The sequence below is a fragment of the Mesoplodon mirus genome, assembly GCF_964341445.2.
Source record: "Mesoplodon mirus genome assembly, chromosome: 1".
Classification (NCBI taxonomy): Eukaryota; Metazoa; Chordata; class Mammalia; order Artiodactyla; family Ziphiidae; genus Mesoplodon; species Mesoplodon mirus.
This window is the reverse complement of record NC_138976.1, coordinates 111841129-111855027: the sequence shown is the minus strand read 5'-3', so window position 1 is coordinate 111855027 and position 13899 is coordinate 111841129.

Sequence of the window (13899 nt, the reverse complement as noted above, 5' to 3'; positions counted from 1 at the left end):
GTGCAAAATGGCATTTCCCATGATGACATTGCCCATGGTGACATTGCCTATGGTGACACATCTCACGGTGACATTTCCCATGGTGACATTGCTCAAGGTGACACACGACATTGTGCCAGTGCCCATGGTGACAGTGCACATTGTGATACTCACAATGGTGACAGTGCTCATGGTGACAGCACTCATGGTGGCAGTACCCAAGGTGACAGTGCTCACAGTGACAGTGCCCACTGTATGAGTGCCCATGTTGACAGTGCTCATGGTGACACTGACCATGGTGACATTGCCTATGGTGACAGTGCTCATGGTGACAGTGCCCATGGTGACACTGACCACAGTGAGAATGCTCACAGTGATAGTGCCAATGGTGCCAGCACTCATGTTGACAGCCCCCATTGTGCAAGGTGCCATGGTGACAGTGACCATGGTGAGAGATCTCACGGTGATAGCGCTCATGGTAATAGTCCTCATGGTGACAGTGCAAATGGTGACAATACACAGGGTGACAGTACACATGGTGAAATACCCATGGTAGCAGTTCTCATAGTGACAGTGCTCATGGGGGAAGTACCCATGCTGACAGTGCTCATTGTGGCAGTGCTCATGGTGACAGTACCGATGAGGCCAGTGATTATGGTGATGGTGTTCACAGTGGCTGTGCTCATGGAGATAGTGCTCACGGTGACCGTGCCCATGATGACAGTGCCCAGGGTGACAGTGCTCACGGGGAAAGTGCCAATGATAACATTAACCATGGTGATAGTGCCCCTGGTGACACGGCCCACAGTGACATTGCTCATGGTGATAGTGCCATTGGTGACAGTGCTCATGGTGAAGTTGCCCATCCTGACAATGCTCATGGTGACATTGACCTTCGAGATAGTACCCATGTTGACAGTGCCCATGGTGACGTGCTCATGTTGACAGTGCTCAAAGTGATAGTGCCCATGGTGACATTGCCAAGAGTGACAGTGCCCATGCTGACAGTTCTCATTGTGATAGTGCCCATGGTGACAGTACACATGGTGATACTTGCAATGGTGACAGTGCTCATGGTGACAGCGCTCATGGTTGCAGTACCCATGGTGACAGTGCTCAAAATGACAGTGACAGTGGTGGCAGTGACCATGGTGACAGTGCCCACGGTGACATTGCCTATAGTGACACTTCTCACAGTGACATTGCCCATGGTGACAGGGCTCATGTTGACGTGCTCATATTGACAGTGCTCACAGCGATAATGTCCATGGTGACATTGCCCATGGTGGAATTGCACACAATGCCATTTCCAACAGTGACAGTGCTCACGCTGAGAGTTGTCATGGTGATAGTGCCCATGGTGACAGTGCACATGGTCATACTGCCAATGGTTAAATTACTCATGGTGACAATACTCATGGTTGCAGTACCCATGGTGACAGTGCTCAAAATGGCAGTTCCCATGGTGACATTGCCCATGGTGACATTGCCTATGGTGACACTTCTCACGGTGACATTTCCCATGGTGATATGGCTCATGGTGACACACCACATTGTGCCAGTGCCCATGGTGACAGTGTTCACAGTGAAAGTGCTCATGGTAATACTGTTTACTTTGAGAGTGCCCAAGGTGAAAATACACATGGTGACATTACTCATTGAGAAATTGCCCATGGTTACAATTCTCATAGCAAGAGTTATGGTGACAGTGCTCATGGTGGCACTGCCCTGGGTGAAAGTGCTCGTGGTGTCAGTGCTCATGGTGACAGTGCTCAAGATGAGAGTGCCTATGTTGTTAATTCCCATGGTGACACTTCTCACAGTGACACTGACAATGGTTACAGGTCACATGTTGGCCGTGCCCTTGGTGACAGTGCCCATGCAGACAGTACTTATGGTGACAGTGTTATCGGTGATAGTGCCCATGGTGAGAGTGCACATGGTGGTAGTGCACATGGTGGCACTGATAAATGGTGACAGGGCTCATGGTGACAGTGCTCACGGTAAAAACCCATGCTGACAGTACTCACAGAGACACTGCTCATAGTGGCAGTAACCATGGTGACAGTTCACACAGTGACAGTGCCCACTGTAGGAGTGCCCATGGAGACATTGCTCATGGTGACCCTGACCATGGTGACATTGCCTATGGTGACAGAGCTCATGGTGACAGAGCCCATGTTGACTCTGACCACAGTGAGAATGCTCACGGTGATAGTGCCAATGGTGACAGCACTCATGTTGACAGCACGCATTGTGTAAGGTGCCATGGTGACAGTGACCATGGTGAGAGATCTCACGGTGATAGCACTCACGGTAATAGTCCTGATGGTGACAGTGCAAATGGTGACAATACAGAGGGTGACAGTACTCATGGTGAAATTACCCATGCTAGCAGTTCTCATAGTGACAGTGCTCATGGGGGAAGTGCCCATGCTGACAGTGCTCATTGTGGCAGTGCTCATGGTGACAGTACCGATGAGGCCAGTGATTATGGTGATGGTGTTCACAGTGACTGTGCTCATGGAGATAGTGCTCACGGTGACCGTGCCCATGATGACAGTGCCCAGGGTGACAGTGCTCACGGGGAAAGTGCCAATGATAACATTAACCATGGTGATAGTGCCCCTGGTGACACGGCCCACAGTGACATTGCTCATGGTGATAGTGCCATTGGTGACAGTGCTCACGGTGAAGTTGCCCATCCTGACAATGCTCATGGTGACATTGACCTTCGAGATAGTACCCATGTTGACAGTGCCCATGGTGACGTGCTCATGTTGACAGTGCTCAAAGTGATAGTGCCCATGGTGACATTGCCAAGAGTGACAGTGCCCATGCTGACAGTTCTCATTGTGATAGTGCCCATGGTGAGAGTGCACATGGTGATACTTGCAATGGTGACAGTGCTCATGGTGACAGCGCTCATGGTTGCAGTACCCATGGTGACAGTGCTCAAAATGACAGTGACAGTGGTGGCAGTGACCATGGTGACAGTGCCCACGGTGACATTGCCTATAGTGACACTTCTCACAGTGACATTGCCCATGGTGACAGGGCTCATGTTGACGTGCTCATATTGACAGTGCTCACAGCGATAATGTCCATGGTGACATTGCTCATGGTGGAATTGCACACAATGCCATTTCCTACTGTGACAGTGCTCACGCTGAGAGTTGTCATGGTGATAGTGCCCATGGTGACAGTGCACATGGTCATACTGCCAATGGTTAAATTACTCATGGTGACAGTACTCATGGTTGCAGTACCCATGGTGACAGTGCTCAAAATGGCAGTTCCCATGGTGACATTGCCCATGGTGACATTGCCTATGGTGACACTTCTCACGGTGACATTTCCCATGGTGACATGGCTCATGGTGACACACCACATTGTGCCAGTGCCCATGGTGACAGTGTTCACAGTGAAAGTGCTCATGGTAATACTGTTTACTTTGAGAGTGCCCAAGGTGAAAATACACATGGTGACATTACTCATTGAGAAATTGCCCATGGTTACAATTCTCATAGCAAGAGTTATGGTGACAGTGCTCATGGTGGCACTGCCCTGGGTGACAGTGCTCGTGGTGTCAGTGCTCATGGTGACAGTGCTCAAGATGAGAGTGCCTATGTTGTTAATTCCCATGGTGACACTTCTCACAGTGACACTGACAATGGTTACAGGTCACATGTTGGCCGTGCCCTTGGTGACAGTGCCCATGCAGACAGTACTTATGGTGACAGTGTTATCGGTGATAGTGCCCATGGTGAGAGTGCACATGGTGGTAGTGCACATGGTGGCACTGATAAATGGTGACAGGGCTCATGGTGACAGTGCTCACGGTAAAAACCCATGCTGACAGTACTCACAGAGACACTGCTCATAGTGGCAGTAACCATGGTGACAGTTCACACAGTGACAGTGCCCACTGTAGGAGTGCCCATGGAGACATTGCTCATGGTGACCCTGACCATGGTGACATTGCCTATGGTGACAGAGCTCATGGTGACAGAGCCCATGTTGACTCTGACCACAGTGAGAATGCTCACGGTGATAGTGCCAATGGTGACAGCACTCATGTTGACAGCACGCATTGTGTAAGGTGCCATGGTGACAGTGACCATGGTGAGAGATCTCACGGTGATAGCACTCACGGTAATAGTCCTGATGGTGACAGTGCAAATGGTGACAATACACAGGGTGACAGTACTCATGGTGAAAATACCCATGCTAGCAGTTCTCATAGTGACAGTGCTCATGGGGGAAGTACCCATGCTGACAGTGCTCATTGTGGCAGTGCTCATGGTGACAGTACCGATGAGGCCAGTGATTATGGTGATGGTGTTCACAGTGGCTGTGCTCATGGAGATAGTGCTCACGGTGACCGTGCCCATGATGACAGTGCCCTGGGTGACAGTGCTCACGGGGAAAGTGCCAATGATAACATTAACCATGGTGATAGTGCCCCTGGTGACACGGCCCACAGTGACATTGCTCATGGTGATAGTGCCATTGGTGACAGTGCTCACGGTGAAGTTGCCCATCCTGACAATGCTCATGGTGACATTGACCTTCGAGATAGTACCCATGTTGACAGTGCCCATGGTGACGTGCTCATGTTGACAGTGCTCAAAGTGATAGTGCCCATGGTGACATTGCCAAGAGTGACAGTGCCCATGCTGACAGTTTTCATTGTGATAGTGCCCATGGTGACAGTACACATGGTGATACTTGCAATGGTGACAGTGCTCATGGTGACAGCGCTCATGGTTGCAGTACCCATGGTGACAGTGCTCAAAATGACAGTGACAGTGGTGGCAGTGACCATGGTGACAGTGCCCACGGTGACATTGCCTATAGTGACACTTCTCACAGTGACATGGCCCATGGTGACAGGGCTCATGTTGACGTGCTCATATTGACAGTGCTCACAGCGATAATGTCCATGGTGACATTGCCCATGGTGGAATTGCACACAATGCCATTTCCAACAGTGACAGTGCTCACGCTGAGAGTTGTCATGGTGATAGTGCCCATGGTGACAGTGCACATGGTCATACTGCCAATGGTTAAATTACTCATGGTGACAGTACTCATGGTTGCAGTACCCATGGTGACAGTGCTCAAAATGGCAGTTCCCATGGTGACATTGCCCATGGTGACATTGCCTATGGTGACACTTCTCACGGTGACATTTCCCATGGTGATATGGCTCATGGTGACACACCACATTGTGCCAGTGCCCATGGTGACAGTGTTCACAGTGAAAGTGCTCATGGTAATACTGTTTACTTTGAGAGTGCCCAAGGTGAAAATACACATGGTGACATTACTCATTGAGAAATTGCCCATGGTTACAATTCTCATAGCAACAGTTATGGTGACAGTGCTCATGGTGGCACTGCCCTGGGTGACAGTGCTCATGGTGTCAGTGCTCATGGTGACAGTGCTCAAGATGAGAGTGCCTATGTTGTTAATTCCCATGGTGACACTTCTCACAGTGACACTGACAATGGTTACAGGTCACATGTTGGCCGTGCCCTTGGTGACAGTGCCCATGCAGACAGTACTTATGGTGACAGTGTTATCGGTGATAGTGCCCATGGTGAGAGTGCACATGGTGGTAGTGCACATGGTGGCACTGAAAAATGGTGACAGGGCTCATGGTGACAGTGCTCACGGTAAAAACCCATGCTGACAGTACTCACAGAGACACTGCTCATAGTGGCAGTAACCATGGTGACAGTTCGCACAGTGACAGTGCCCACTGTAGGAGTGCCCATGGAGACATTGCTCATGGTGACACTGACCATGGTGACATTGCCTATGGTGACAGTGCTCATGGTGACAGAGCCCATGTTGACTCTGACCACAGTGAGAATGCTCACGGTGATAGTGCCAATGGTGACAGCACTCATGTTGACAGCACGCATTGTGCAAGGTGCCATGGTGACAGTGACCATGGTGAGAGATCTCACGGTGATAGCACTCACGGTAATAGTCCTGATGGTGACAGTGCAAATGGTGACAATACAGAGGGTGACAGTACTCATGGTGAAAATACCCATGCTAGCAGTTCTCATCGTGACAGTGCTCATGGGGGAAGTACCCATGCTGACAGTGCTCATTGTGGCAGTGCTCATGGTGACAGTACCGATGAGGCCAGTGATTATGGTGATGGTGTTCACAGTGGCTGTGTTCATGGAGATAGTGCTCACGGTGACCGTGCCCATGATGACAGTGCCCAGGGTGACAGTGCTCACGGGGAAAGTGCCAATGATAACATTAACCATGGTGATAGTGCCCCTGGTGACACGGCCCACAGTGACATTGCTCATGGTGATAGTGCCATTGGTGACAGTGCTCACGGTGAAGTTGCCCATCCTGACAATGCTCATGGTGACATTGACCTTCGAGATAGTACCCATGTTGACAGTGCCCATGGTGACGTGCTCATGTTGACAGTGCTCAAAGTGATAGTGCCCATGGTGACATTGCCAAGAGTGACAGTGCCCATGCTGACAGTTCTCATTGTGATAGTGCCCATGGTGACAGTGCACATGGTGATACTTGCAATGGTGACAGTGCTCATGGTGACAGCGCTCATGGTTGCAGTACCCATGGTGACAGTGCTCAAAATGACAGTGACAGTGGTGGCAGTGACCATGGTGACAGTGCCCACGGTGACATTGCCTATAGTGACACTTCTCACAGTGACATTGCCCATGGTGACAGGGCTCATGTTGACGTGCTCATATTGACAGTGCTCACAGCGATAATGTCCATGGTGACATTGCCCATGGTGGAATTGCACACAATGCCATTTCCAACAGTGACAGTGCTCACGCTGAGAGTTGTCATGGTGATAGTGCCCATGGTGACAGTGCACATGGTCATACTGCCAATGGTTAAATTACTCATGGTGACAGTACTCATGGTTGCAGTACCCATGGTGACAGTGCTCAAAATGGCAGTTCCCATGGTGACATTGCCCATGGTGACATTGCCTATGGTGACACTTCTCACGGTGACATTTCCCATGGTGACATGGCTCATGGTGACACACCACATTGTGCCAGTGCCCATGGTGACAGTGTTCACAGTGAAAGTGCTCATGGTAATACTGTTTACTTTGAGAATGCCCAAGGTGAAAATACACATGGTGACATTACTCATTGAGAAATTGCCCATGGTTACAATTCTCATAGCAACAGTTATGGTGACAGTGCTCATGGTGGCACGGCCCTGGGTGACAGTGCTCGTGGTGTCAGTGCTCATGGTGACAGTGCTCATGATGAGAGTGCCTATGTTGTTAATTCCCATGGTGACACTTCTCACAGTGACACTGACAATGGTTACAGGTCACATGTTGTCCGTGCCCTTGGTGACAGTGCCCATGAAGTCAGTACTTATGTTGACAGTGTTATCGGTGATAGTGCCCATGGTGAGAGTGCACATGGTGGTAGTGCACATGGTGGCACTGAAAAATGGTGACAGGGCTCATGGTGACAGTGCTCACGGTAAAAACCCATGCTGAGTGTACTCACAGAGACACTGCTCATAGTGGCAGTAACCATGGTGACATTTCGCACAGTGACAGTGCCCACTGTAGGAGTGCCCATGGAGACATTGCTCATGGTGACACTGACCACGGTGACATTGCCTATGGTGACAGTGCTCATGGTGACAGAGCCCATGTTGACTCTGACCACAGTGAGAATGCTCACGGTGATAGTGCCAATGGTGACAGCACTCATGTTGACAGCACGCATTGTGCAAGGTGCCATGGTGACAGTGACCATGGTGAGAGATCTCACGGTGATAGCACTCACGGTAATAGTCCTGATGGTGACAGTGCAAATGGTGACAATACAGAGGGTGAGAGTACTCATGGTGAAAATACCCATGCTAGCAGTTCTCATAGTGACAGTGCTCATGGGGGAAGTGCCCATGCTGACAGTGCTCATTGTGGCAGTGCTCATGGTGACAGTACCGATGAGGCCAGTGATTATGGTGATGGTGTTCACAGTGGCTGTGCTCATGGAGATAGTGCTCACGGTGACCGTGCCCATGATGACAGTGCCCAGGGTGACAGTGCTCACGGGGAAAGTGCCAATGATAACATTAACCATGGTGATAGTGCCCCTGGTGACACGGCCCACAGTGACATTGCTCATGGTGATAGTGCCTTTGGTGACAGTGCTCATGGTGAAGTTGCCCATCCTGACAATTCTCATGGTGACATTGCCCTTCGAGATAGTACCCATGTTGACAGTGCCCATGGTGATGTGCTCATGTTGACAGTGATCACAGTGATAGTGCCCATGGTGACATTGCCCATGGTGGAAGTGCCCACGGTGCCCTTGCCAACAGTGACAGTGCCCATGCTGACAGTTCTCATTGTGATAGTGCCCATGGTGACAGTACACATGGTGATAATCGCAATGGTGACAGTGCTCATGGTGACAGTGCTCATGGTTGCAATACCCATGGTGACAGTGCTCAAAATGACAGTGACAGTGGTGGCAGTGACCATGGTGACAGTGCCCATGGTGACATCGCCTATAGTGACACTTCTCACGGTGACATTGCCAATGGTGACAGGGCTCATGTTGACGTGCTTATATTGACAGTGCTCACAGTGATAGTGCCCATGGTGACATTGCCCATGGTGGAATTGCACACAATGCCAGTTCCCACAGTGACAGTGCTCACGCTGAGAGTTGTCATGGTGATAGTGCCCATGGTGACAGTGCACATGGTCATTCTGCCAATGGTGACAGTACTCATGGTTGCAGTACCCATGGTGACAGTGTGCAAAATGGCATTTCCCATGATGACATTGCCCATGGTGACATTGCCTATGGTGACACATCTCACGGTGACATTTCCCATGGTGACATTGCTCAAGGTGACACACGACATTGTGCCTGTGCCCATGGTGACAGTGCACATTGTGATACTCACAATGGTGACAGTGCTCATGGTGACAGCACTCATGGTGGCAGTACCCAAGGTGACAGTGCTCACAGTGACAGTGCCCACTGTATGAGTGCCCATGTTGACAGTGCTCATGGTGACACTGACCATGGTGACATTGCCTATGGTGACAGTGCTCATGGTGACAGTGCCCATGGTGACACTGACCACAGTGAGAATGCTCACAGTGATAGTGCCAATGGTGCCAGCACTCATGTTGACAGCCACCATTGTGCAAGGTGCCATGGTGACAGTGACCATGGTGAGAGATCTCACGGTGATAGCGCTCATGGTAATAGTCCTCATGGTGACAGTGCAAATGGTGACAATACACAGGGTGACAGTACACATGGTGAAAATACCCATGGTAGCAGTTCTCATAGTGACAGTGCTCATGGGGGAAGTACCCATGCTGACAGTGCTCATTGTGGCAGTGCTCATGGTGACAGTACCGATGAGGCCAGTGATTATGGTGATGGTGTTCACAGTGGCTGTGCTCATGGAGATAGTGCTCACGGTGACCGTGCCCATGATGACAGTGCCCAGGGTGACAGTGCTCACGGGGAAAGTGCCAATGATAACATTAACCATGGTGATAGTGCCCCTGGTGACACGGCCCACAGTGACATTGCTCACGGTGATAGTGCCATTGGTGACAGTGCTCACGGTGAAGTTGCCCATCCTGACAATGCTCATGGTGACATTGACCTTCGAGATAGTACCCATGTTGACAGTGCCCATGGTGACGTGCTCATGTTGACAGTGCTCAAAGTGATAGTGCCCATGGTGACATTGCCAAGAGTGACAGTGCCCATGCTGACAGTTCTCATTGTGATAGTGCCCATGGTGACAGTGCACATGGTGATACTTGCAATGGTGACAGTGCTCATGGTGACAGCGCTCATGGTTGCAGTACCCATGGTGACAGTGCTCAAAATGACAGTGACAGTGGTGGCAGTGACCATGGTGACAGTGCCCACGGTGACATTGCCTATAGTGACACTTCTCACAGTGACATTGCCCATGGTGACAGGGCTCATGTTGACGTGCTCATATTGACAGTGCTCACAGCGATAATGTCCATGGTGACATTGCCCATGGTGGAATTGCACACAATGCCATTTCCAACAGTGACAGTGCTCACGCTGAGAGTTGTCATGGTGATAGTGCCCATGGTGACAGTGCACATGGTCATACTGCCAATGGTTAAATTACTCATGGTGACAGTACTCATGGTTGCAGTACCCATGGTGACAGTGCTCAAAATGGCAGTTCCCATGGTGACATTGCCCATGGTGACATTGCCTATGGTGACACTTCTCACGGTGACATTTCCCATGGTGACATGGCTCATGGTGACACACCACATTGTGCCAGTGCCCATGGTGACAGTGTTCACAGTGAAAGTGCTCATGGTAATACTGTTTACTTTGAGAGTGCCCAAGGTGAAAATACACATGGTGACATTACTCATTGAGAAATTGCCCATGGTTCCAATTCTCATAGCAAGAGTTATGGTGACAGTGCTCATGGTGGCACTGCCCTGGGTGACAGTGCTCGTGGTGTCAGTGCTCATGGTGACAGTGCTCATGATGAGAGTGCCTATGTTGTTAATTCCCATGGTGACACTTCTCACAGTGACACTGACAATGGTTACAGGTCACATGTTGGCCGTGCCCTTGGTGACAGTGCCCATGCAGACAGTACTTATGGTGACAGTGTTATCGGTGATAGTGCCCATGGTGAGAGTGCACATGGTGGTAGTGCACATGGTGGCACTGAAAAATGGTGACAGTGCTCATGGTGACAGTGCTCACGGTAAAAACCCATGCTGACAGTACTCACAGAGACACTGCTCATAGTGGCAGTAACCATGGTGACAGTTCGCACAGTGACAGTGCCCACTGTAGGAGTGCCCATGGAGACATTGCTCATGGTGACACTGACCACGGTGACATTGCCTATGGTGACAGTGCTCATGGTGACAGAGCCCATGTTGACTCTGACCACAGTGAGAATGCTCACGGTGATAGTGCCAATGGTGACAGCACTCATGTTGACAGCACGCATTGTGCAAGGTGCCATGGTGACAGTGACCATGGTGAGAGATCTCACGGTGATAGCACTCATGGTAATAGTCCTGATGGTGACAGTGCAAATGGTGACAATACAGAGGGTGACAGTACTCATGGTGAAAATACCCATGCTAGCAGTTCTCATAGTGACAGTGCTCATGGGGGAAGTGCCCATGCTGACAGTGCTCATTGTGGCAGTGCTCATGGTGACAGTACCGATGAGGCCAGTGATTATGATGATGGTGTTCACAGTGGCTGTGCTCATGGAGATAGTGCTCACGGTGACCGTGCCCATGATGACAGTGCCCTGGGTGACAGTGCTCACGGGGAAAGTGCCAATGATAACATTAACCATGGTGATAGTGCCCCTGGTGACACGGCCCACAGTGACATTGCTCATGGTGATAGTGCCATTGGTGACAGTGCTCACGGTGAAGTTGCCCATCCTGACAATGCTCATGGTGACATTGACCTTCGAGATAGTACCCATGTTGACAGTGCCCATGGTGACGTGCTCATGTTGACAGTGCTCAAAGTGATAGTGCCCATGGTGACATTGCCAAAAGTGACAGTGCCCATGCTGACAGTTCTCATTGTGATAGTGCCCATGGTGACAGTACACATGGTGATACTTGCAATGGTGACAGTGCTCATGGTGACAGCGCTCATGGTTGCAGTACCCATGGTGACAGTGCTCAAAATGACAGTGACAGTGGTGGCAGTGACCATGGTGACAGTGCCCACGGTGACATTGCCTATAGTGACACTTCTCACAGTGACATTGCCCATGGTGACAGGGCTCATGTTGACGTGCTCATATTGACAGTGCTCACAGCGATAATGTCCATGGTGACATTGCCCATGGTGGAATTGCACACAATGCCATTTCCAACAGTGACAGTGCTCACGCTGAGAGTTGTCATGGTGATAGTGCCCATGGTGACAGTGCACATGGTCATACTGCCAATGGTTAAATTACTCATGGTGACAGTACTCATGGTTGCAGTACCCATGGTGACAGTGCTCAAAATGGCAGTTCCCATGGTGACATTGCCCATGGTGACATTGCCTATGGTGACACTTCTCACGGTGACATTTCCCATGGTGACATGGCTCATGGTGACACACCACATTGTGCCAGTGCCCATGGTGACAGTGTTCACAGTGAAAGTGCTCATGGTAATACTGTTTACTTTGAGAATGCCCAAGGTGAAAATACACATGGTGACATTACTCATTGAGAAATTGCCCATGGTTACAATTCTCATAGCAACAGTTATGGTGACAGTGCTCATGGTGGCACGGCCCTGGGTGACAGTGCTCGTGGTGTCAGTGCTCATGGTGACAGTGCTCATGATGAGAGTGCCTATGTTGTTAATTCCCATGGTGACACTTCTCACAGTGACACTGACAATGGTTACAGGTCACATGTTGTCCGTGCCCTTGGTGACAGTGCCCATGAAGTCAGTACTTATGTTGACAGTGTTATCGGTGATAGTGCCCATGGTGAGAGTGCACATGGTGGTAGTGCACATGGTGGCACTGAAAAATGGTGACAGGGCTCATGGTGACAGTGCTCACGGTAAAAACCCATGCTGAGTGTACTCACAGAGACACTGCTCATAGTGGCAGTAACCATGGTGACAGTTCGCACAGTGACAGTGCCCACTGTAGGAGTGCCCATGGAGACATTGCTCATGGTGACACTGACCATGGTGACATTGCCTATGGTGACAGTGCTCATGGTGACAGAGCCCATGTTGACTCTGACCACAGTGAGAATGCTCACGGTGATAGTGCCAATGGTGACAGCACTCATGTTGACAGCACGCATTGTGCAAGGTGCCATGGTGACAGTGACCATGGTGAGAGATCTCACGGTGATAGCACTCACGGTAATAGTCCTGATGGTGACAGTGCAAATGGTGACAATACAGAGGGTGACAGTACTCATGGTGAAAATACCCATGCTAGCAGTTCTCATAGTGACAGTGCTCATGGGGGAAGTACCCATGCTGACAGTGCTCATTGTGGCAGTGCTCATGGTGACAGTACCGATGAGGCCAGTGATTATGGTGATGGTGTTCACAGTGGCTGTGCTCATGGAGATAGTGCTCACGGTGACCGTGCCCATGATGACAGTGCCCAGGGTGACAGTGCTCACGGGGAAAGTGCCAATGATAACATTAACCATGGTGATAGTGCCCCTGGTGACACGGCCCACAGTGACATTGCTCACGGTGATAGTGCCTTTGGTGACAGTGCTCATGGTGAAGTTGCCCATCCTGACAATGCTCATGATGACATTGCCCTTCGAGATAGTACCCATGTTGACAGTGCCCATGGTGATGTGCTCATGTTGACAGTGCTCACAGTGATAGTGCCCATGGTGACATTGCCCATGGTGGAAGTGCCCACGGTGCCCTTGCCAACAGTGACAGTGCCCATGCTGACAGTTCTCATTGTGATAGTGCCCATGGTGACAGTACACATGGTGATAATCGCAATGGTGACAGTGCTCATGGTGACAGTGCTCATGGTTGCAATACCCATGGTGACAGTGCTCAAAATGACAGTGACAGTGGTGGCAGTGACCATGGTGACAGTGCCCACGGTGACATCGCCTATAGTGACACTTCTCACGGTGACATTGCCAATGGTGACAGGGCTCATGTTGACGTGCTTATATTGACAGTGCTCACAGTGATAGTGCCCATGGTGACATTGCCCATGGTGGAATTGCACACAATGCCAGTTCCCACAGTGACAGTGCTCACGCTGAGAGTTGTCATGGTGATAGTGCCCATGGTGACAGTGCACATGGTCATTCTGCCAATGGTGACAGTACTCATGGTTGCAGTACCCA